The sequence below is a fragment of the Oncorhynchus mykiss genome, chromosome 5 (genome assembly GCF_057628025.1).
Source record: "Oncorhynchus mykiss isolate SJ-2025 chromosome 5, ASM5762802v1, whole genome shotgun sequence".
In the NCBI taxonomy this organism is placed as follows: domain Eukaryota; kingdom Metazoa; phylum Chordata; class Actinopteri; order Salmoniformes; family Salmonidae; genus Oncorhynchus; species Oncorhynchus mykiss.
In genome coordinates, this window is record NC_143026.1 from 74,902,678 (window position 1) to 74,924,167 (window position 21,490).

Consider the following 21,490-nt stretch of genomic DNA (forward strand, 5'->3'; position numbering starts at 1 on the left):
TGCAAAGCCTAAACGTCTGTGTGCACCATCCCTGACGCAGTGAAACATATAACAAACATCTAAAAGGATGTCAACTTTATGCAAAATCTTTTTGAGTCTGGACCCATCACACCTTTTGATTTATCTGAATTCACGGGTTTTACCTGCCGACCAAACTTCTGAGAGACAGAAATGTTCTCACTCACATAGATCTGATTACCATAATATGAAGGATGTTATGTCTCAAGGATGAAATACATTTATTTTCAGAATCACAAAATGGCCAAAGAAATTGTGAACAGCATGATGAGGTAATCTGGCCTTTTCTTAATTATGCAGAACTAATAGTTGGCCTGAGATTATCACATGGTAGCCAAAGAGATTTACGGATTATAGGAAAGCCTATCATATCTGTTTGTTCTGGAAGGGAGGCGAAGGAGAAAAATAATTTGCTGGGAAAATTTAACCCATTTGAAGCATTCTTCCGTTCTTTCTGTTGACCTTTTAACTGTTGAAATTAGGCACATTTTTTCACGACTGCAGTGTTTTGTGGGATTCTTTCCAACAGTTAGTCAGGACATGGGATGGTTGTGGGGGCGTTGGATGTAGGAGGGGAATTCTCTCCCTGTCTGACGCCAGCACAGCCCCGTATCCCGGAGACGGGTGGCCAAAACAGCTTCAGCTTGGATTTAGCGCCATCGTTAAACTATTGTGAAGTAATTATGAGGCACTAAATGAAGAGTGGGGTCGCCCTGTAGCCAGTGCAGAAAAAAGTCACTCCATATGAAGGTGTGTCATGACTACAGGGCTGAGTGACAGGTCTCCAAGCGGACCTCACACACACACATGCAATGGAAGTAATGGTCTGCAAGAGGACTACACACATTCACACTCTCTCTCTCTCTCTCTCTCTCTCTCTCTCTCTCTCTCTCCACCCCCTTTCTCTCCTTCCTCTCCCTATCTCTCCTTCATCTCCCTTTCTCTCCATCCTCTCCCTATCTCTCCATCCTCTCCCTTTCTCTCCTTCCTCTCCCTTTCTCTCCTTCCTCTCCCTATCTCTCCATCCTCTCCCTTTCTCTCCTTCCTCTCCCTTTCTCTCCTTCCTCTCCCTATCTCTCCATCCTCTCCCTTTCTCTCCTTCCTCTCCCTATCTCTCCATCCTCTCCCTTTCTCTCCTTCCTCTCCCTTTCTCTCCTTTCTCTGCCTATCTCTCCATCCTCTCCCTTTCTCTCCTTATCTCTCCATCCTCTCCCTTTCTCTCCTTCCTCTCCCTACCTCTCTATCCTCTCCCTTTCTCTCCTTCCTCTTCCTATCTCTCCTTTCTCTCCCTATCTTTCCATCCCCTCCCTTTCTCTCCTTCCTCTCCCTATCTCTCCTTCCTCTCCCTATCTCTAAGCAGCACCAAGCATCTACCCCATCACTTCCTCTGCATCTCTGAAGCATGATGATTTAGTTTCACATTGTGTGCTCTGGATTCATCCTTCACTTTGAATGAGGCTGTTATTATGCACATCCATCCATTGTTGTCCAAACAAGCAAATCAATGTTTTCACCCTCCTTTGTGTCAACCATTAGATCACTCTTATGAGATGACTCAATGTTGATATTGTTGTTATGGTTTTTGATTGGATATAATTAGGGCATAATATTCACCTATTTCCTATAGATATAAAAAATATTCCTTGATTTGATTTCAACATTTTGATTTCAGGTGCAACTGACATGGACATACAACTTCAAGACAGAACAACCTCAGCCCACCTAGCGGTCCATGAGGTAAGAGGGACTCCTTAACTTTAACACATCGTAGTCCCTCAACCTCAGCCTTCCCTCTTATCTGATCTCCTTCACATCCTTGGTGTCAGAAACATGGAGATATGACTTTTACTTCATCACTTAGAAATGTCTCCTTTCCCCATGTATTTCTTTTAATTTAACAAGGCAGTTAAGAACATTTTCTTATTGTCAATGTCAGCTTAGGAACAGTGGGTTAACTGTCTTGTTCAGTGGCAGAACGACAGATATTTTATATTTTTTTAATATATATATATATTTTTTACCTTGTCAGCTCGGGGATTCAATCTTGCAACCTTTCGGTTACGACTCCAGCACTCTATCCACTAGACTACCTGCCGCCCCCTAAAGTGACCAGCTCTGCCACGGTCCTATGGAATTAGTCAGGTCCAGGTCCAGACTATCAGACAGATGTGTTTAATTTGGCTTTATCTACTGACACATCCTGTCTGTGTTGCATGCGAGGACAGCATTGCACTCCCACTGGCACCGAGTTAGGGCAGAGCCAGAGCTAGAGTCACTGACTGAAACTTGAACCCCCCCCTCTCCTCTCCTCTCCTCTCCTCTCCTCTCCTCTCCTCTCCTCTCCTCTCCTCTCCTCTCCTCTCCTCTCCTCTCCTCTCCTCTCCTCTCCTCTCCTCTCCCCACAGCCAAATTGTATTATTTAACTTTTCTCCTACTCAATTTTTTTTTTTTTTTTTACCTCTAACCACACTTGAGTTCCACAAAACAAAAACAAAAAGGAAAAACAAGGGAGATGTCACTGTAAATGTTTCATAGGAAATTGACCGTCGTCACGGATATTCTAATTGGTACAGTACTGTAGCCTTATGGGAAACAGCAGTCAATACAGTGGTTGAACTCCTCCAGAGAGAGAGAGAGAGAGAGGGCTGTGTATGACTCCAGTCCACATCAGTCATTGTTTGGTTGCTTCACATCTTTCTATCCCCATATATTCTTCATAAACCCTGAATGACCCTCCCCTCCTCCCCTTTCTATTCTTCCTCAAAAAGGTAGAGGGCTGAAAGGGGAAATGGGTTGTCGTGAAAGGGGGCACCTCGTGATGTTGTTGTGATGGGGTTGTCCCAGTGGTCTCTACTGGGCAGTGACCCACACATACACACACACACTGTTCCTAGGCCGTCATTGTAAATAGAATTTGTTCTTAACTGACTTGCCTAGTTAAATAAAGGTTAAACAATATATATTTTTTAAAACACACACATACACACACACGCACCTTTCTTGCTGGTCATTAATGAATATGGCTCTAATTGAATTCATTGAAGACAAATGAGTGTTAATTGGGAAGATAATAATGACCACAGCTAACAAAAGAGAGTCCTCTGGCTGCAGGCCTGTTCCTCCCAGCAGGAGGGGGTCTGTGGAGGGCAGAGGGGGGACAGAGTGGGTGGTGGGGGACGTTACCTTCTTTTGTGCTCCTTTTCTTTGGAAGGAAGCAATAAAGTAATAAAAGGCTTGGCAGTTGAGTCTTCCTGCTCTGCACTGGCTCCCCCTGCACTGCATAGTGAAACACAGGACCCAGTGACAAATTCATAACCACTAACGAGAGCTAGGCCTGTGTGTGTGTGTGTGTGTGTGTGTGTGTGTGTGTGTGTGTGTGTGTGTGTGTGTGTGTGTGTGTGTGTGTGTGTGTGTGTGTGTGTGTGTGTGTGTGTGTGTGTGTGTGTGTGTGTGTGTGTGTGTGTGTGTGCATGCGTATGACTGTGGATATATCCCTTAATTTTGTGACTAAAAGCCATTTCTCTGTGGTAGGACAGAGCAGGCAACACAATCAGATGAACTGTCTGACGGTGGCCAGCAGCGTTCATCTGAAACTCTCTCTCATACACTTGTATATATTTGTTTAGATTTTTTTGTCAGAAATATTGCGAAATTGCGTTTTGAGTTAATATAAAGAAATGAAATATTCACCAGAAACCCACCCATTATTGTGGAAGTCATAAATGCACACAGGAATGACCCTGAAAAGTGGTCTTTAATATGGAAGAGGATTGAAAGACCCTAGGCTTTTACAATGCACTATGGTTGTTTCTGTCAATACCTTTATTGCATTCATATTCTCTCTATGCTGTGATATATATGCTGTAAATATTTTAAGAAGTTGTAAAGGCACATTTGTTTACACTCGTTTGGTTTCCCCACAAAGTTCATTTCGCCTTCATAAATTGTAAATGATTGATGTTTTAATATGGCTTCACCATAGCTTTTGAGGATACTTCAAAACCCTCAGTCTCAGAAAACAGACACTACTGCAGGTAGCTAATATTCTTTATTTATTGTTTCCTCTATTAGTTCTGCTGTAATCTCTCCTTTCCACTCCGGCCCATATTCCAATGAGACCTTTGGCCTTAGGGGCCTGTTTAAGTTGAGGAGTAGAGGAGTAGAGGAAGAGGAGGGTGGTGGGCTGTGATAACAGGACCCACATGTATCGGCATAGTCTCTCACTCCACTACGCTGGCCAATAGAGACTGAGCAGGCCAGAGGTCATAGGTCAGGGCATCACATTAGTTAGGCATAATTTGGTGGTTTTGACTGATGCCAGGGTTGGGGTACTGGATAGAGCATTGGACTCTGCTGGACCTATGGGCTAAGATCTGAGTAATGGTTACAGTAATGCACATACCCCTGTTATGATGATGATCCCCATTATCCTGTGATGCTGTTGATACAAGACATTACTTTGAACCTGAAGGTGATGGTTGAGTGTAGAGAGCACTAGAATCTGGGACCTGTGTATTGGGATGGTCTCCCAAGGTCTGTATTCTCTGAGTAACATACAGTAGAAAGATGCTATGCTACTTTTCCCGACCCTCTTGTAGATACGACACGGCAGCACTCTATCACCCCCACTGTGACCCTGGATCGTGGACAGGAGTTCAGAGATATGTGCAGCCTCCCCATCAACCTAAGAATCTCTCCCATCGCCCCCGCCTCTCCCCTCCCTCTCACCTCCTGCGCTGGCATCTGTCTTCTGTCCATATATCAGAGGTGAGTGTTGGCCGTAAAGGGGATTACTGCGAGGGGAGTATGTGCATCCATTTCCACCATTAAACAGGATTCAGGTGCTGCTGCCTCTCCTGCTCTCTACAGGCAACCTATGAGTAATGGATATCCCCTGCCTCTCTCTCTCTCTCTCTCTCTCTCTCTCTCTCTCTCTCTCTCTCTCTCTCTCTCTCTCTCTCTCTCTCTCTCTCTTTCTCTCTCTCTCTCTCTCTCATCTGCAGTCTGGAGACACACAGACACATACGCAAAGAAGGAAATATACTGTATGCACTTTCCTTTAGTTAACTGCAGTCTGGGGGTACTCAGGACACTTTTACTCAGAGGGAGGATTGTTGGACCATGACCCACCAAGAGATGGATCGTTCAGCCTAAACTCTACTCTCCAATACCCCCCCTGTCCCTTTCTACTGAACCATCCCTGTCCTTTTCTACTGAACCCCCCTGTCCTTTTCTACTGAACCATCCCTGTCCTTTTCTACTGAACCATCCCTGTCCTTTTCTACTGAACCATCCCTGTCCTTTTCTACTGAACCATCCCTGTCCTTTTCTACTGAACCCCCCTGTCCTTTTCTACTGAACCATCCCTGTCCTTTTCTACTGAACCATCCCTGTCCTTTTCTACTGAACCATCCCTGTCCTTTTCTACTGAACCATCCCTGTCCTTTTCTACTGAACCCCCCTGTCCTTTTCTACTGAACCATCCCTGTCCTTTTCTACTGAACCATCCCTGTCCTTTTCTACTGAACCCCCCTGTCCTTTTCTACTGAACCATCCCTGTCCTTTTCTACTGGACCATCCCTGTCCTTTTCTACTGAACCATCCCTGTCCTTTTCTACTGAACCATCCCTGTCCTTTTCTACTGAACCCCCCTGTCCTTTTCTACTGAACCATCCCTGTCCTTTTCTACTGAACCCCCTCTGTCCTTTTCTACTGAACCCCCCTGTCCTTTTCTACTGAACCCCCCTGTCCTTTTCTACTGAACCATCCCTGTCCTTTTCTACTGAACCATCCCTGTCCTTTTCTACTGAACCCCCCTGTCCTTTTCTACTGAACCATCCCTGTCCTTTTCTACTGAACCCCCTCTGTCCTTTTCTACTGAACCCCCCTGTCCTTTTCTACTGAACCCCCCTGTCCTTTTCTACTGAACCATCCCTGTCCTTTTCTACTGAACCATCCCTGTCCTTTTCTACTGAACCCCCCTGTCCTTTTCTACTGAACCATCCCTGTCCTTTTCTACTGAACCCCCCTGTCCTTTTCTACTGAACCATCCCTGTCCTTTTCTACTGAACCCCCTCTGTCCTTTTCTACTGAACCCCCCTGTCCTTTTCTACTGAACCCCCCTGTCCTTTTCTACTGAACCATCCCTGTCCTTTTCTACTGAACCCCCCTGTCCTTTTCTACTGAACCATCCCTGTCCTTTTCTACTGAACCCCCCTGTCCTTTTCTACTGAACCATCCCTGTCCTTTTCTACTGAACCATCCCTGTCCTTTTCTACTGAACCATCCCTGTCCTTTTCTACTGAACCATCCCTGTCCTTTTCTACTGAACCCCCCTGTCCTTTTCTACTGAACCATCCCTGTCCTTTTCTACTGACCCATCCCTGTCCTTTTCTACTGAACCCCCCTGTCCTTTTCTACTGAACCATCCCTGTCCTTTTCTACTGGACCATCCCTGTCCTTTTCTACTGAACCATCCCTGTCCTTTTCTACTGAACCATCCCTGTCCTTTTCTACTGAACCCCCCTGTCCTTTTCTACTGAACCATCCCTGTCCTTTTCTACTGAACCCCCTCTGTCCTTTTCTACTGAACCCCCCTGTCCTTTTCTACTGAACCCCCCTGTCCTTTTCTACTGAACCATCCCTGTCCTTTTCTACTGAACCATCCCTGTCCTTTTCTACTGAACCCCCCTGTCCTTTTCTACTGAACCATCCCTGTCCTTTTCTACTGAACCCCCTCTGTCCTTTTCTACTGAACCCCCCTGTCCTTTTCTACTGAACCCCCCTGTCCTTTTCTACTGAACCATCCCTGTCCTTTTCTACTGAACCATCCCTGTCCTTTTCTACTGAACCCCCTGTCCTTTTCTACTGAACCATCCCTGTCCTTTTCTACTGAACCCCCCTGTCCTTTTCTACTGAACCATCCCTGTCCCTTTCTACTGAACCATCCCTGTCCTTTTCTACTGAACCATCCCTGTCCTTTTCTACTGAACCCCCTGTCCTTTTCTACTGAACCATCCCTGTCCTTTTCTACTGAACCCCCTCTGTCCTTTTCTACTGAACCCCCCTGTCCTTTTCTACTGAACCCCCCTGTCCTTTTCTACTGAACCATCCCTGTCCTTTTCTACTGAACCCTCCCTGTCCTTTTCTACTGAACCATCCCTGTCCCTTTCTACTGAACCATCCATGTCCTTTTCTACTGAACCATCCCTGTCCTTTTATACTGAACCCTCCCTGTCCTTTTCTACTGAACCATCCCTGTCCTTTTCTACTGAACCATCCCTGTCCCTTTCTACTGAACTACCCCTGTCCTTTTCTACTGAACCATGCCTGTCCTTTTCTACTGAACCCCCCCTGTCCTTTTCTACTGAACGACCCCTGTCCTTTTCTACTGACCCCCCCTGTCCTTTTCTACTGAACCATCCCTGTCCCTTTCTACTGAACTACCCCTGTCCTTTTCTACTGAAAAATCCCTGTCCTTTTCTACTGAACCATCCCTGTCCCTTTCTACTGAACTACCCCTGTCCTTTTCTACTGAAAAATCCCTGTCCTTTTCTACTGAACCCCCCCTGCCCTTTTCTACTGAACCATCCCTGTCCCTTTCTACTGAACTACCCCTGTCCTTTTCTACTGAAAAATCCCTGTCCTTTTCTACTGAACCATCCCTGTTCTTCTCAAACCTTGAAAGGCTTGTCCACACGTGAAAGACAGAAGCAAATCTCTTACCATACCTTGTCTGGGTTGTCGGTGAGTCCTCAGATCCCACACTGACCCACACTGAGTGCTAAAAGCCTTCAATGCATGGCTGTACTGGCTCTTCCGTAACATAGGAATGGTTTTCACGGCTGCCTGAGAGGATGACAGTGTCTGAGAAAGGTGGAAAGGAGGCCTGTAACAGTTGCAGAGATGAAGAACCCTGTGATTGAGTATGGAGAGAGAGAGAGAGAGAGAGAGAGAGAGAGAGAGAGAGAGAGAGAGAGAGAGAGAGAGAAAGAGAGAGAGAATGCTCCTTAATTTCTTTCTCCTGTAAATGGAATGCATCAACAGGTCACACTCTTCAAATGAACAAACATAGATTTAAAGAACAAATAAATCAGTACACCAACAGAACATCTGAGGCTCAACAGACGAGATTACGGAAAGAGCCAAAACATTTGCAGAGCTAATTATGCTTATTTCTCTGAGTGGTTAGAGGTTGTGTGGAGAAGACACTGTCAATTAGCCTAGGGCTGCGTTGCTCAGGGACCATACTTTAACTTTTAATTACAGTCATCAAAATATAATCCTCTCCTTCCGTGTGTGTGTCTCTTACTGCTTTTATTCAGGTCCTCACAGTGTTTGGAATGGCAACGTTTGTGTCTTTCAAAGATATGAGTAATTGGCAGCAGTACAGGTTATCTGGGTTTGTTGTCTACCAACAATTTTTTTTTTCTTGAAAAAGTTCAAGATACTTAAAAAGAATGCTAACCTACTGTAGGACCTGAGTCACAGGAATAGACTGGATAGAGAGAGACAGTGTAATGCGTATGTGTGTAGCTAGTGAAGATGAGTCAGGCACAGGACAGCAGATATGAGTAATGCATGCAATTTTACTCAACAATAATCACAATACAGGTCAAATAAATCCAAGGCCACAATAATGGATCGCAATACAATAAACAAACAATCACTCACAAACAACCATGGGGGAACAGAGGGTTAAATAATGAACAAGTCATTGGGGGATTGAAACCAGGTGTGTAAGACAAGGACAAAACAAATGGAAAATGAAAAGTGGATCGGCGATGGCTAGAAGGCTGGTGACCACCGAACGCCACCCGAACAAGGAGAGGGACCGACTTCAGCGGAAGTCATGACAGTACCCCCCCAATGACGCGCAGCTCCAGCAGCGCGCCGACACTGACCTCGGGGACGACCCGGAGGATGAGGCGCAGGGCGATCCGGATGGAGACGGTGGAAATCCCGCAGCAACGAAGGGTCCAGGACGTCCTCCACCGGCACCCAGCATCTCTCCTCCGGACCGTACCCCTCCCACTCCACGAGGTACTGAAGGCCCCTCGCCCGACGCCTCGGGTCCAGGATGGCTCGAACAGCATACGCCAGGGCCCCCTCGATGTCCAGAGGGGGTGGAGGAACCTCCCGCACCACAGACTGCTGGAGCGGACCATCCACCACCGGCCTGAGATGAGACACATGGAACGAGGGATTAATACAGTAATCTGGGGGAAGATGTAACCTGTAGCATACCTCATTCAGTCTCCTCAGGACTTTGAATGGCCCCACAAACCGCGGGCCCAGCTTCCGGCAGGGTAGGCGGAGGGGCAGGTTTTGGGTCGAGAGCCAGAACCGGTCCCCCGGTGTGAACACCGTGGCCTCACTGCGTTGGTGGTCTGCGCTCGCCTTCTGCCGCCTCACAGCCCATTGCAGGTGCACATGGGCGGCGTCCCAGGTCTCCTCAGAGTGCTTAAACCATTCGTCCACTGCAGGAGCCTTGATCTGGCTCTGATGCCGAGGTGCCAGAACCAGCTGATACCCCAGTATGCACTTGAATGGGGAGAAGTTAGTGGAGGAGTGTCAGAGTGAGTTTTGAGGCTGACGAGAGCCCCAGACGTTCAATGAACGCCCTCCAGACCCAGGCACCCCGTAGTGCCGAAAGACGTGAGTGAACAGGGCCTCCGCAGTCTGTAGGGCCGTAGGGAGACCGGGCAAAGGGAGGAGACGGCAGGACTTAGAAAACCGATCCAGGATCGTGGTGTTGCCCTGTGAGGGAGGAAGATCCCTCAGGATGTCAATCAACAACTGCGACCCCGGCCGCTGTGGAACATGCAGGGTTTGTAACTTCCCTCTGGGCAGGTGCCTGGGAGCCTTGCACTGGGCGCACACCGAGCAGGAGGAAACATAAACCCTCACGTCCTTGGCCAAGGTGGACCACCAGTACTTCCCGCTAAGACAGCGCACTGTCCGACCGATGCCAGGATGACCAGAGGAGGGTGACGTGTGGGCCCAATAGATCAACCGGTTGCGGACAGCAGACGGAACGTACAGACGCCCAGCGGGACACTGGAGAGGAGTGGGCTCTGTACGTAACGCCCGCTCGATGTCCGCGTCCAGCTCCCACACCACCGGTGCCACCAGGCAAGAGGCCGGGAGTATGGGAGTGTGATCCATGGACCGCTCCTCTGTGTCATACATCCGGGACAGTGCGTCTGCCCTGGGAACCTGGTCGGTAGGACAGGGTGAACACAAAACGGGTAAAAAAACATGGCCCACCTTGCCTGGCGAGGGTTCAGTGTCCTCGCCGCCTGGATGTACTGCAGATTGCGGTGGTCAGTCCAGATGAGAAAAGGGTGTCTCGCCCCCTCAAGCCAATGTCTCCACGCCTTCAGAGCCTTGACAACAGCCAACAGCTCCCGGTCCCCCACATCATAGTTTTGCTCCGCCGTGCTGAGCTTCTTCGAAAAGAAGGCACATGGGCGGAGCTTCGGTGGCGTACCCGAGCACTGAGAGAGCACGGCTCCTGTCCGAGGCTGGCCTTGGACGCATCCACCTCCACTATGAACGCCAAAGAGGGCTGGATGGGCCAGCACGGGAGCCGAGGTAAACAGAGCCCTCAGGTGACCAAAAGCCTGCAGTCGCACCGGTCCCCCCTTCAGTAGTGAGGTAATGGGAGCCGTTACCTGACCAAAGCCCTGTATAAACCTCCGGTAGTAGTTGGCAAACCCCAGGAACCGCTGTACTTCCTTTACCGTGGTGGGAGTCGGCCAATTACGCATGGCTGAAATGCGGTCACTCTCCATCTCCACCCCTGACCTGTAAATGCGATACCCTAGGAAGGAGACGGACTGTTGGAAGAACAGACATTTCTCAGCCTTGACGTACAGGTCATGCTCCAACAGTCGACCAAGCACCCTGCGCACCAGGGACACATGCTCGGCGCGTGTGGCAGAGTATATCAGAATGTCATCGATATACAACACTACACCCTGCCGTGCAGGTCCCGGAAAATCTCGTCAACAAAGGCCTGGAACACTGATGGAGCATTCATCAACCCATACGGCATGACAAGGTACTAATAATGCCCTGAGGTGGTACTAAATGTCGTCTTCCACTCGTCCCCCTCCTGGATACACACCAGGTTGTAAGCGCTCCTGAGATCCAGTTTAGTGAAGAAGTGCGCCCCGTGCATTGACTCGATCGCACTGGCGATGAGAGGCAGCGGCTAGCTGTACCTCACAGTGATCTGATTGATACCCAGATAGTCAATACACGGGCGAAGACCTCCATCCTTCTTCTTCACAAAAAATAAACTCGAAGAGGCAGGTGAAGTGGAGGGCCGAATGTATCCCTGCCCCAGGGATTCAGAGACATATGTTTCCATAGCCGCCATCTCCTCCTGTGACAGAGGATACATGTGACTCGTGGGAAGTGCTGCGTCTACCAGGAGATTTATCACACAATCGATGGGGTGGTAATTGAGTCGCCCTCTTCTTACAGAAGGCGAGAGCAAAATCGGCATATTCTGAGGGGATGAGCACAGTGGAGACCTGGTCTGGACTTTCCACCGTAGTCGCACCGATGAAAACCCACACCTCCCTGAGCACTTTCGTGACCACCCCTTGAGCGCCCTCTGTTGCCACAAAATAGTGGGGTCATGACAGGCCAACCATTGTAGGCCCAGCACCACGGGAAACGCAGGAGAATCAATAAGGAAGAGACTGATTCTCTCCATGTGACCCTCCTGCGTAACCATGTCAAGTGGAGCGGTGGCCTCCCTAATCCGCCCTGACCCTAATGGTCGACTATCTAGGGTGTGCACAGGGAAGGGCATATCCACAGGAACAAGGGGAATCCCTAAACTATGGGCAAATGAACGGTCAATAAAAGCCTGAATCTACGAGCACCTTATGCTGGGAATGCAAGGAAAACTCAGGAAATGTAATAAACACATACATGTGAGCAACAGGGGTTGAAACCAGGTGTGTAAGACAAGGACAAAACAAATGGAAAATGAAAAGTGGATCGGCGATGGCTAGAAGGCCGGTGACGTCGACCGCCGAACGAACAAGGTGAGGGACCGACTTCGGCGGAAGTCGTGACAGACAGCATGTTGGAACTTAATGGAAGGTTCCATCCAAATCAAAGCCTGGAAAGAGAAGACACTAATTTAGTCTCGTGATCTTAACTGTAACTCACGCATTCCCTGTCCTTTCCTCATCATCATTCCTCTTCACAGTCAACCATGCAGGTGCAGACATTTTATTCTGGGAGGGAGAGTTAGAAAGTTAGAAAAACATGTCATTACGGAGCTGTTCGTTGCTGATGTACATTCACACTGCGTCTTAATTAGAATTTAAAACATGGCTGTGTAGCTTTGTTCCTGCTCCAACATGGCTAGAGGCAGCCAATGTTGAATTGCCTTTGATATGCCTGTAAAAGCTGCTGGGTGGATAGGTGGTGATATGAGTATAGATATGAAAAGGCCTGACGCTTCTATGTATGACACTGCTTTCTAAAAATAACAGTCCTTCGTCAAACCCTTAACACAGGGCATAATAAACAACTACAGGCCTCTCCCTATATTTCAGATTTATAACTAATAAATCCTCAAAAATATTGTAGTGATGACGGTGAGCTGGAAGGCTGTGCAGTGTCAATGTGCCGCCCGCCGTCCTCTCTCTACACTAAAACATCTCTGAAATGCTTTGAACACAACCTGGCCATGTTTAATCACCAGTGCTGAAAGATGAACATCAAGAAAATGGGGTGCGGCGATCAAAACTCAGGTGGTTTTACGCATTAACATAAATCTTCAATAATGTTCCAACCGGAGAATTCCTTTGTCATCAGAAATGCAATGGAACTCAAGCTAACTATCACGTGAATGCGCGTCACCAGCTCGTGGCACTCTGCCAGACCACTGACTCAAAGAGCCCTCATTCCCCCCTCCTAGAAGCATCAAACAAGGTTATAAAGACTGTTGACATCTAGTGGAAGCCTTAGGAAGTGCAATATGACCCCATAGACACTGTGTATTCGATAGACAAAGAGTTGAAAAACTACAAACCTCAGATTTCCCACTTCCTGGTTGGATTTTTCTCAGGTTTTCGCCTGCCATATGAGTTCTGTAATACTCACAGACATCATTCAAACAGTTTTAGAAACTTCAGAGTGTTTTCTATCCAAACCTACTAATAATATGCATATATTAGCAACTGGGACTGAGTAGCAGGCAGTTTACTCTGGGCACGCTTTTCATCCAAACGTGAAAATGCTGGCCCCTATCCCAAACAAGTTTTAAGACACTTGGTCACATGCTGATGGACTAAATGACTTAGGCGCTTGATGTCCTAATGGGGCTGTGGTTACCTCGTGTGTGTGTGTGTGTGTGTGTGTGTGTGTGTGTGTGTGTGTGTGTGTGTTTAACTATTCTTGTGGGGATCAGAATTCTGTACATTAAGGAAGACTGCTTGTCATTGGCCAAGTTGAAAGCTACTCTAATGTGTGTAGATGCGCCATCTTAATTTGACCCTGCGAAAATAATCCTGCTACAACAGGAAATGTGAATTATCATGTGGATTATAATGAATTTATATTTTTGTATGGGTTGAGGAATTTTACTTCATTGCAAATCTAGTCTGAAATTGTAAAGTGCAAATGACACATTTTAGAAGTATTTTTAAACCTCGAATACACTACCATTTGAATTTCCTGCTGTGTAAGAAACAGAGCGATCAAGTTAAGATCTGTAAGAGGCCTGTTGTATCATAAACCTGACCCTAACCCTCACCATAAACGTAAATGTATGTCCACATACCGGCTCAACCCTAAACCAACCCTAAACCTAATGCTAAGGACCATGTTTTTTGGGCCCAACAAGGCTCACAGACTAAACACTGAAGTCATCTAGCGGTGCCCAACACAAGAGAGATGGTGCTCAGTATTGTTCCATTGCATTTGCACCAGTAGGGGTGCGTGGGTAAAATCACTGGGGAAGACAAGCCTGAAAAAAACATAATACAACCTACAGTATGTGTTGTGATGATTGTGTTGTTTGCTCTATAACCTGTTAGTTCATATGCCTTGACACTATGATGTATAGGCCTAAGGCAGAGACAATAAGAAGGCAGAGTGGAAGAATTTCTTTCATTACAAAACCTGAGAGCAACATCTGTCCGGTAAGTCCACAAAACATATTGCATGGAACAAACAGTTACTGTACATGACCGACAGCATGGTCAAGCAAGGTAATATTTCCGACATTTTCGGACTATTAAACAAGTATTGATTTAGAACCATGGTGAGGTACTGCATGTCACAAAGAAAACAGGAGCTGCCTTCACTATTCCAGCACCATTTCAAATTCAACATATCAAAATCATCTAATCTCCTATGCTTAGTCTAATACTCTAACAACTGTACCAAAAACAATTTAGTCCAACCAACCTACGCTAAATACGATGTGGCTGTCTATGGTACTGATTTTTGTGTGTGTTTGTGCATACACGCATGCAAGTAGAAAAAACATCTTGACTCACCAATGCCGTCCCCTCCTTTTTTCATGTTGCCGAAACGGTCTACGACTCTGTCATACAGTAAATGCTTTTGTTTTTTATTGTCCTAGGCCACCTTGCTAAAATGCTTGCTCGCTAGCCTAACTTCCTTCCATAGGCAACGTTACCTAGTTAACATTAGCCTTCTAAATCTACAGTGCCTTGCGAAAGTATTCGGCCCCCTTGAACTTTGCGACCTTTTGCCACATTTCAGGCTTCAAACATAAAGATATAAAACTGTATTTTTTTGTGAAGAATCAACAACAAGTGGGACACAATCATGAAGTGGAACGACATTTATTGGATATTTCAAACTTTTTTAACAAATCAAAAACTGAAAAATTGGGCTTGCAAATTATTCAGCCCCCTTAAGTTAATACTTTGTAGCGCCACCTTTTGCTGCGATTACAGCTGTAAGTCGCTTGGGGTATGTCTCTATCAGTTTTGCACATCGAGAGACTGACATATTTTCCCATTCCTCCTTGCAAAATAGCTCGAGCTCAGTGAGGTTGGATGGAGAGCATTTGTGAACAGCAGTTTTCAGTTCTTTCCACAGATTCTCGATTGGATTCAGGTCTGGACTTTGCCTTGGCCATTCTAACACCTGGATATGTTTATTTTTGAACCATTCCATTTTAGATTTTGCTTTATGTTTTGGATCATTGTCTTGTTGGAAGACAAATCTCCGTCCCAGTCTCAGGTCTTTTGCAGACTCCATCAGGTTTTCTTCCAGAATGGTCCTGTATTTGGCTCCATCCATCTTCCCATCAATTTTAACCATCTTCCCTGTCCCTGCTGAAGAAAAGCAGGCCCAAACCATGATGCTGCCACCACCATGTTTGACAGTGGGGATGGTGTGTTCAGGGTGATGAGCTGTGTTGCTTTTATGCCAAACATAACGTTTTGCATTGTTGCCAAAAAGTTCAATTTTGGTTTCATCTGACCAGAGCACCTTCTTCCACATGTTTGGTGTGTCTCCCAGGTGGCTTTTGGCAAACTTTAAACAACACTTTTTATGGATATCTTTAAGAAATGGCTTTCTTCTTGCCACTCTTCCATAAAGGCCAGATTTGTGCAATATACGACTGATTGTTGTCCTATGGACAGAGTCTCCCACCTCAGCTGTAGATCTCTGCAGTTCATCCAGAGTGATCATGGGCCTCTTGGCTGCATCTCTGATCAGTCTTCTCCTTGTATGAGCTGAAAGTTTAGAGGGACGGCCAGGTCTTGGTAGATTTGCAGTGGTCTGATACTCCTTCCATTTCAATATTATCGCTTGCACAGTGCTCCTTGGGATGTTTAAAGCTTGGGAAATCTTTTTGTATCCAAATCCGGCTTTAAACTTCTTCACAACAGTATCTCGGACCTGCCTGGTGTGTTCCTTGTTCTTCATGATGCTCTCTTCGCTTTTAACGGACCTCTGAGACTATCGCAGTGCAGGTGCATTTATACGGAGACTTGATTACACACAGGTGGATTGTATTTATCATCATTAGTCATTTAGGTCAACATTGGATCATTCAGAGATCCTCACTGAACTTCTGGAGAGAGTTTGCTGCACTGAAAGTAAAGGGGCTGAATAATTTTGCACGCCCAATTTTTCAGTTTTTGATTTGTTAAAAAAGTTTGAAATATCCAACAAATGTCGTTCCACTTCATGATTGTGTCCCACTTGTTGTTGATTCTTCACAAAAAAATACAGTTTTATATCTTTATGTTTGAAGCCTGAAATGTGGCAAAAGGTCGCAAAGTTCAAGGGGGCCGAATACTTTCGCAAGGCACTGTAGCTATATATTAAACTTCCATCCTCTCAGTCCAGGGGCACAATGTATGGATTTGTGGTTGGATCAGACCAACCCTTATAATCATTGGCCAGTACGGAGAATTAAGTAAAACCACAAGTCCAGATCCCTATCTCCGTCCATGGCTAATTTAGGAAAGGGGTGATTTTACCTAGATAGCTAGCCACTATACGACAACACAATAAGACGCAACAATTAAATGTTTTTTTCTGTCAATTATGTTTGGCTTCTGATGTGATGTTATTGGTATGAACTTTTTTGGTGCTCCAGGACCATTCACAGCTGAGCTCACTCAGTTTGGCTCAATGCTGATTGGCTATTTTTTTATATTTTTTTATAATGTGAGGCCAAATGCTCGCTGACTTCCCTTGCATTTAATGCTACGGGTGGCGACAATGTCATACTCTTTTTTACAAGACAGCATCAGATAGATACACTACACATACTGAGACAGAGGGGCACTATTTCGTTTGCTCGGATGCTTTCTCCGGTGAGATACTGTCACATCTTGTATGTAGGTGGCAGGGAAGTCAGGTGCAGGAGAATCAAATTCGGTATAAATGGAGTATTTGAATAACTTAAAATACAAACTACAAAACCAAAGTCCATAATAAAATAAATGTGAGTACAAGAACCCGTCTGTCAGAGTCGTGTGTATAGATGGCAGGGAAGTCAGGCGCAGGAGAGTCAAACAGAATCTTTTAATAAATGCCCACTTAACATGCTCTAAACACTAATATGTACATACATAAATAAACATGGGTACGAGGACCCGTCGCACACCTATACAACCATAAAACAACACTGACATAAAACAATATCTGACAAAGACATGAGGGGAAACAGAGGGTTAAATACACAACAGGTAATGAATGGGATTGAAACCAGGTGTGTGGGAAGACAAGACAAAACCAATGGAAAATGAAAAATGGATCAATGATGGCTAGAAGACCGGTGACGTCGACCGCCGAGCACCACCCGAACAAGGAGAGGCATCGACTTTGGCAGAAGTCGTGACAGATACATTAATCCTCTTGCAAATTGAAGGAAATTAATGAAACACAGAGACGAAAGATAAAAAATTAATATTGGTACATTTTTTGGGAAGCCTGGCTTCCCTTGGCATCCATGAATACACACCACTGATCTGCAGATTAAGGGCTGAGGTGTGAGGGGTGACATTGACCTGTGTGAAACAGACATAAGGGAAAAGAGCACAGAGGAACCTGTGATGGCATGGCAACACACATGGCTGTGTTGGGGCGGTAAAATAAAACTCTCCCCCTGTAGAGCTCTACCTAGGCCATGTGTGTGACTTGAAACATTCCAGAAGCGTTAAATTATTCCTGAATGAAACCCAATATATCCACCTTCTCGCCCAGTGCTAGCTCCAGTTTGGTCGGGTTTGATCATCCCACCACAGTTCAAAGTTGTCCTCTATGAAAGGCTGTTGTTTTTTCCCCTGGTTACTTCCTTTATTACAGGTAAACGTCCATAATAATTTGTGTCTCTTGGTTTGGGAGCAGAACATCTTTGATGAATGAACCACCCATATGAAAGGGGACCAGGAAGTGTCTCTGGGAAGCTTGGGTTATTCATCAAAGACCCTCCATGCTCCACCAAATCAAATCAAATCAAATCAAATTTTATTTGTCACATACACATGGTTACCAGAACCTCCGTTACCTCTCTCAAACAACACACAGACACACAGCAAAGCATTCTGGAGGATCCTACACTGGAGCCCTGCTAGAATACCTGAAAGACCTGAAAGAGAACCGACCGCTGGGAAATTCCCTATCCAGCTGCATATCACAGAGAAATGGCGTAGAGTGGAGGTCTGTTGCTCTCAGAGTTCAGAGACTACTATGTAGCATGACTTAGATATATCCTTTTACTGTATCTCAGACCTCATATATCAAAGTCTATACTAAAAGTAGAGAAAATGAGACATTTATCCTCAACTAAGTATTATTGAGACAGCTATTTAGCATAGGTGATGTGCCTTTATGTTACGTGCATGGGTGTTGCCAGACTTTAAACTATGTATTTCTTAACTATAGAGAGTGTTATTGCTTGCGACTGAAGAGCATGTGGGAGTTTAGTTAGTGTGTGGGCTGAGGTTATGTTTGTATATTTTGCCCTGACTCAGGGCGAGACAGAGAAGGACAGAGGGCAACTTAATGAGATGTACGAGGCAAAACTGGATGACAGACGCCAGCGGGGGGGACCTTACGCAAATAAACCAACTGAAGACAATGTCAATCAACAGACCCAGATTAGAGGTCAGAGTTTTAGGCTCTCACTCAGGACTAAAATCCTTCCTCTCCCCTTGAAGTGAACAGAGCGCAGAGCTAAGAACTGAACTGACCCATATATAAACTACACCGCAGCACATTGAAACAGGCTGCAGATATAACTTCAGTCCCATATGACTGTGAGAACACTGAATTTTTTAAGGCTGGTGGATCGCTGTGTTTAGGGAAATCGCTCAATAACATTGATTATTGTTTCGGTTATAGAGCTATTATATCATAGCCTTCCATAGTGACAGATCTCATAGTGATTAAGGCAAGTTGATTGCCAAAGTTTAGCTGTTTAAAGCATCTGGTGAAGTTTATAAAGGCTGTCTGACTGTCGCTGGCTATTCCCCAGAGCCCCACACACAGAGATTTCCATCGCCAGAAACCAGGTGTTTGTTTATAATTGGCTAGCTGGGCGAGAGATCTGAAATGCCAGACTTAATCCCTCAAGTATGTAACTACCATGGACAGGAGATTGCATATCAGCCATCAATTGAAATACAGTATTCTGTAGAATGTTGATGCTGGAATGTTTACCATTGCTGCATAAGACTACTTCTTTGGCTTTCCCCCAGTTCTCATGATGACAGAAGGGGAATTATGCATAATCAGATAAAAAAGAGAAAGCGGGAAAACAAACTTTCTGATATCATCTGACTAAAGAAAGGTTCTCTGCCAACGTTTACAAAGCCTCCATGATTTTGTCATACCGGGAAGTCCCCCTTTACTGGTAGTGAGGTGAATATTTGTGTTTCTATGTTAAACGAACAGTAGGTATTGTTAATGTGATGTCTGAGGTCAGTAGTGTGGTAGGTTGTACAACTTGTACAGAGTCAATGCAGAAAGCAGGTAGGTAACAGAAATGACGTCAACATCTCACCAGTTCATATTAGATAATGTGCTATTCTTACCTTTTCTTACTGCATACTGTTTGAGTATTGGGGTAAGGATGTGGATGCCTTTCTCTATAAACTATAAATCCAGACCACTGTATAAACCACATGCAGTGTATCTGTCGTAATGACAGATTGATGACATACACTATGTGATCTGTGTCTAACAACTAAACAAGATTAACCAAGTAAATTAGATATTGATATCTGGTTTCGCAATATTGGTCTTTTTTTTAGCAATACACACTCATATGAACCTGGTACACTCACAAGAACACATAAGGGTGCCAGGGTTCACACTCGCACACTCACACATGCACACACAAACACATACAGTCTTGTACAGCTAACCTTGTGGGGACACAATTCAGTCCCATTCAAAATCATATTTTCCCTAACCCCTAACCCTAAACGTAACCCTAGCTCCTAACCATAAATGTAATTCTAACCCTAACACTAATTCTAACCTTAACCCTAAACCTCCTAAAGATAGCATTTGACCTCGTGGGGACTAACAAAATGTTGGTCAAATTTCTGCTTGTTTACTATTATTTTTCAGAATTCTGATCCCCACAAGAATAGTTAAGCACACACACACACACACAGACACACACACACACACACACACAATCAATCAATCACATTTATTTATAAAGCCCTTCTTACATCAGCTGATGTCACAAAGTCCTATACAGAAACCCAGCCTAATACCCCAAACAGCAAGCAATTCAGGTGTAGAAGCACCAGGAAGAAACCTAGAGAGGAACCAGGCTATGAGGTGTGGCCAGTCCTCTTCTGGCTGTGCCCGGTGGAGATTATAACGCACACACACACACACACACACACACACACACACACACACACACACACACACACACACATAGTTTCAGGGGTGAAGAGTGCATAAACACGTGGGATCCCCATCGTCTCTGCTCATAGTTAGCTCTGTTTTACAGCCCCTCTTTATTCACGAATCTACAGCTGGTCCTTGGGTGATTTTTTTTGCATTGAAGTGAAATCACACATTTTATACATTTATAGATCTCACAAGCTCTTTTCCACACTCCAGCGACACTTGTAAATGCAATCTCTCTCTGTGGAGGGTTTTATGGTGTAACCCAATGAATTGCAAGAGGAGCAATAATGTATTAGATTTCTTTCTCAATAGCTGCATGTGTGTGTCAGAGGAGGTCTGGTAATGTACAGCAGCATACATGTACTGTATGTGACTTGACAACGATTGGGAAGTCAGACCAGAGTTGGAAAAATAGATGCACCTGGTTTTAAACTGCAACTAACTATTTTCCATAACAACACATTTCAAAGCAAAGTTGTCCATCAGTGAATAATGCTGTAAGTCTGTCCGTTGTCTGACTTAGTGACAGGGGCCAAGGTCACTGTGTCTATGACATTAGTATGGACCTTATGCTCACTCACTGCAATCAAAACCACAGAGAAAAGCCCTGGAAACATGAACTTTATTTTGACAGTACTGACTCCTCATCAAATCAAATCAAATGTTATTGGTCACATACACATGGTTAGCAGATGTTATTTTGAGTGTAGCGAAATGCTTCTGCTTCTAGTTCCAACAGTGCAGCAATATCTAAGAATTAATATCTAACAATTCCACAACATATACCTAATGGAATAAGGAATGGAATGGAATAAGAATATATAAATATATGGATGAGCAATGACAGAGCGGCACAGGCTAAGATGCAATAGATAGTATAGAATACAGTACATACAGTACTGGTAGCCTAGAGGTTAGAGTGTTGGACTAGTAACCAAAAGATTGCAAGATTGAATCCCTGAGTTGGCAAGGTAAAAATATGTTGTTCTGCCCCTGAACAAAGCAGTTAACCCACTGTTCCTAGGCTGTTATTGAAAATAACAATTTGTTCTTAATTAACTGACTTGCC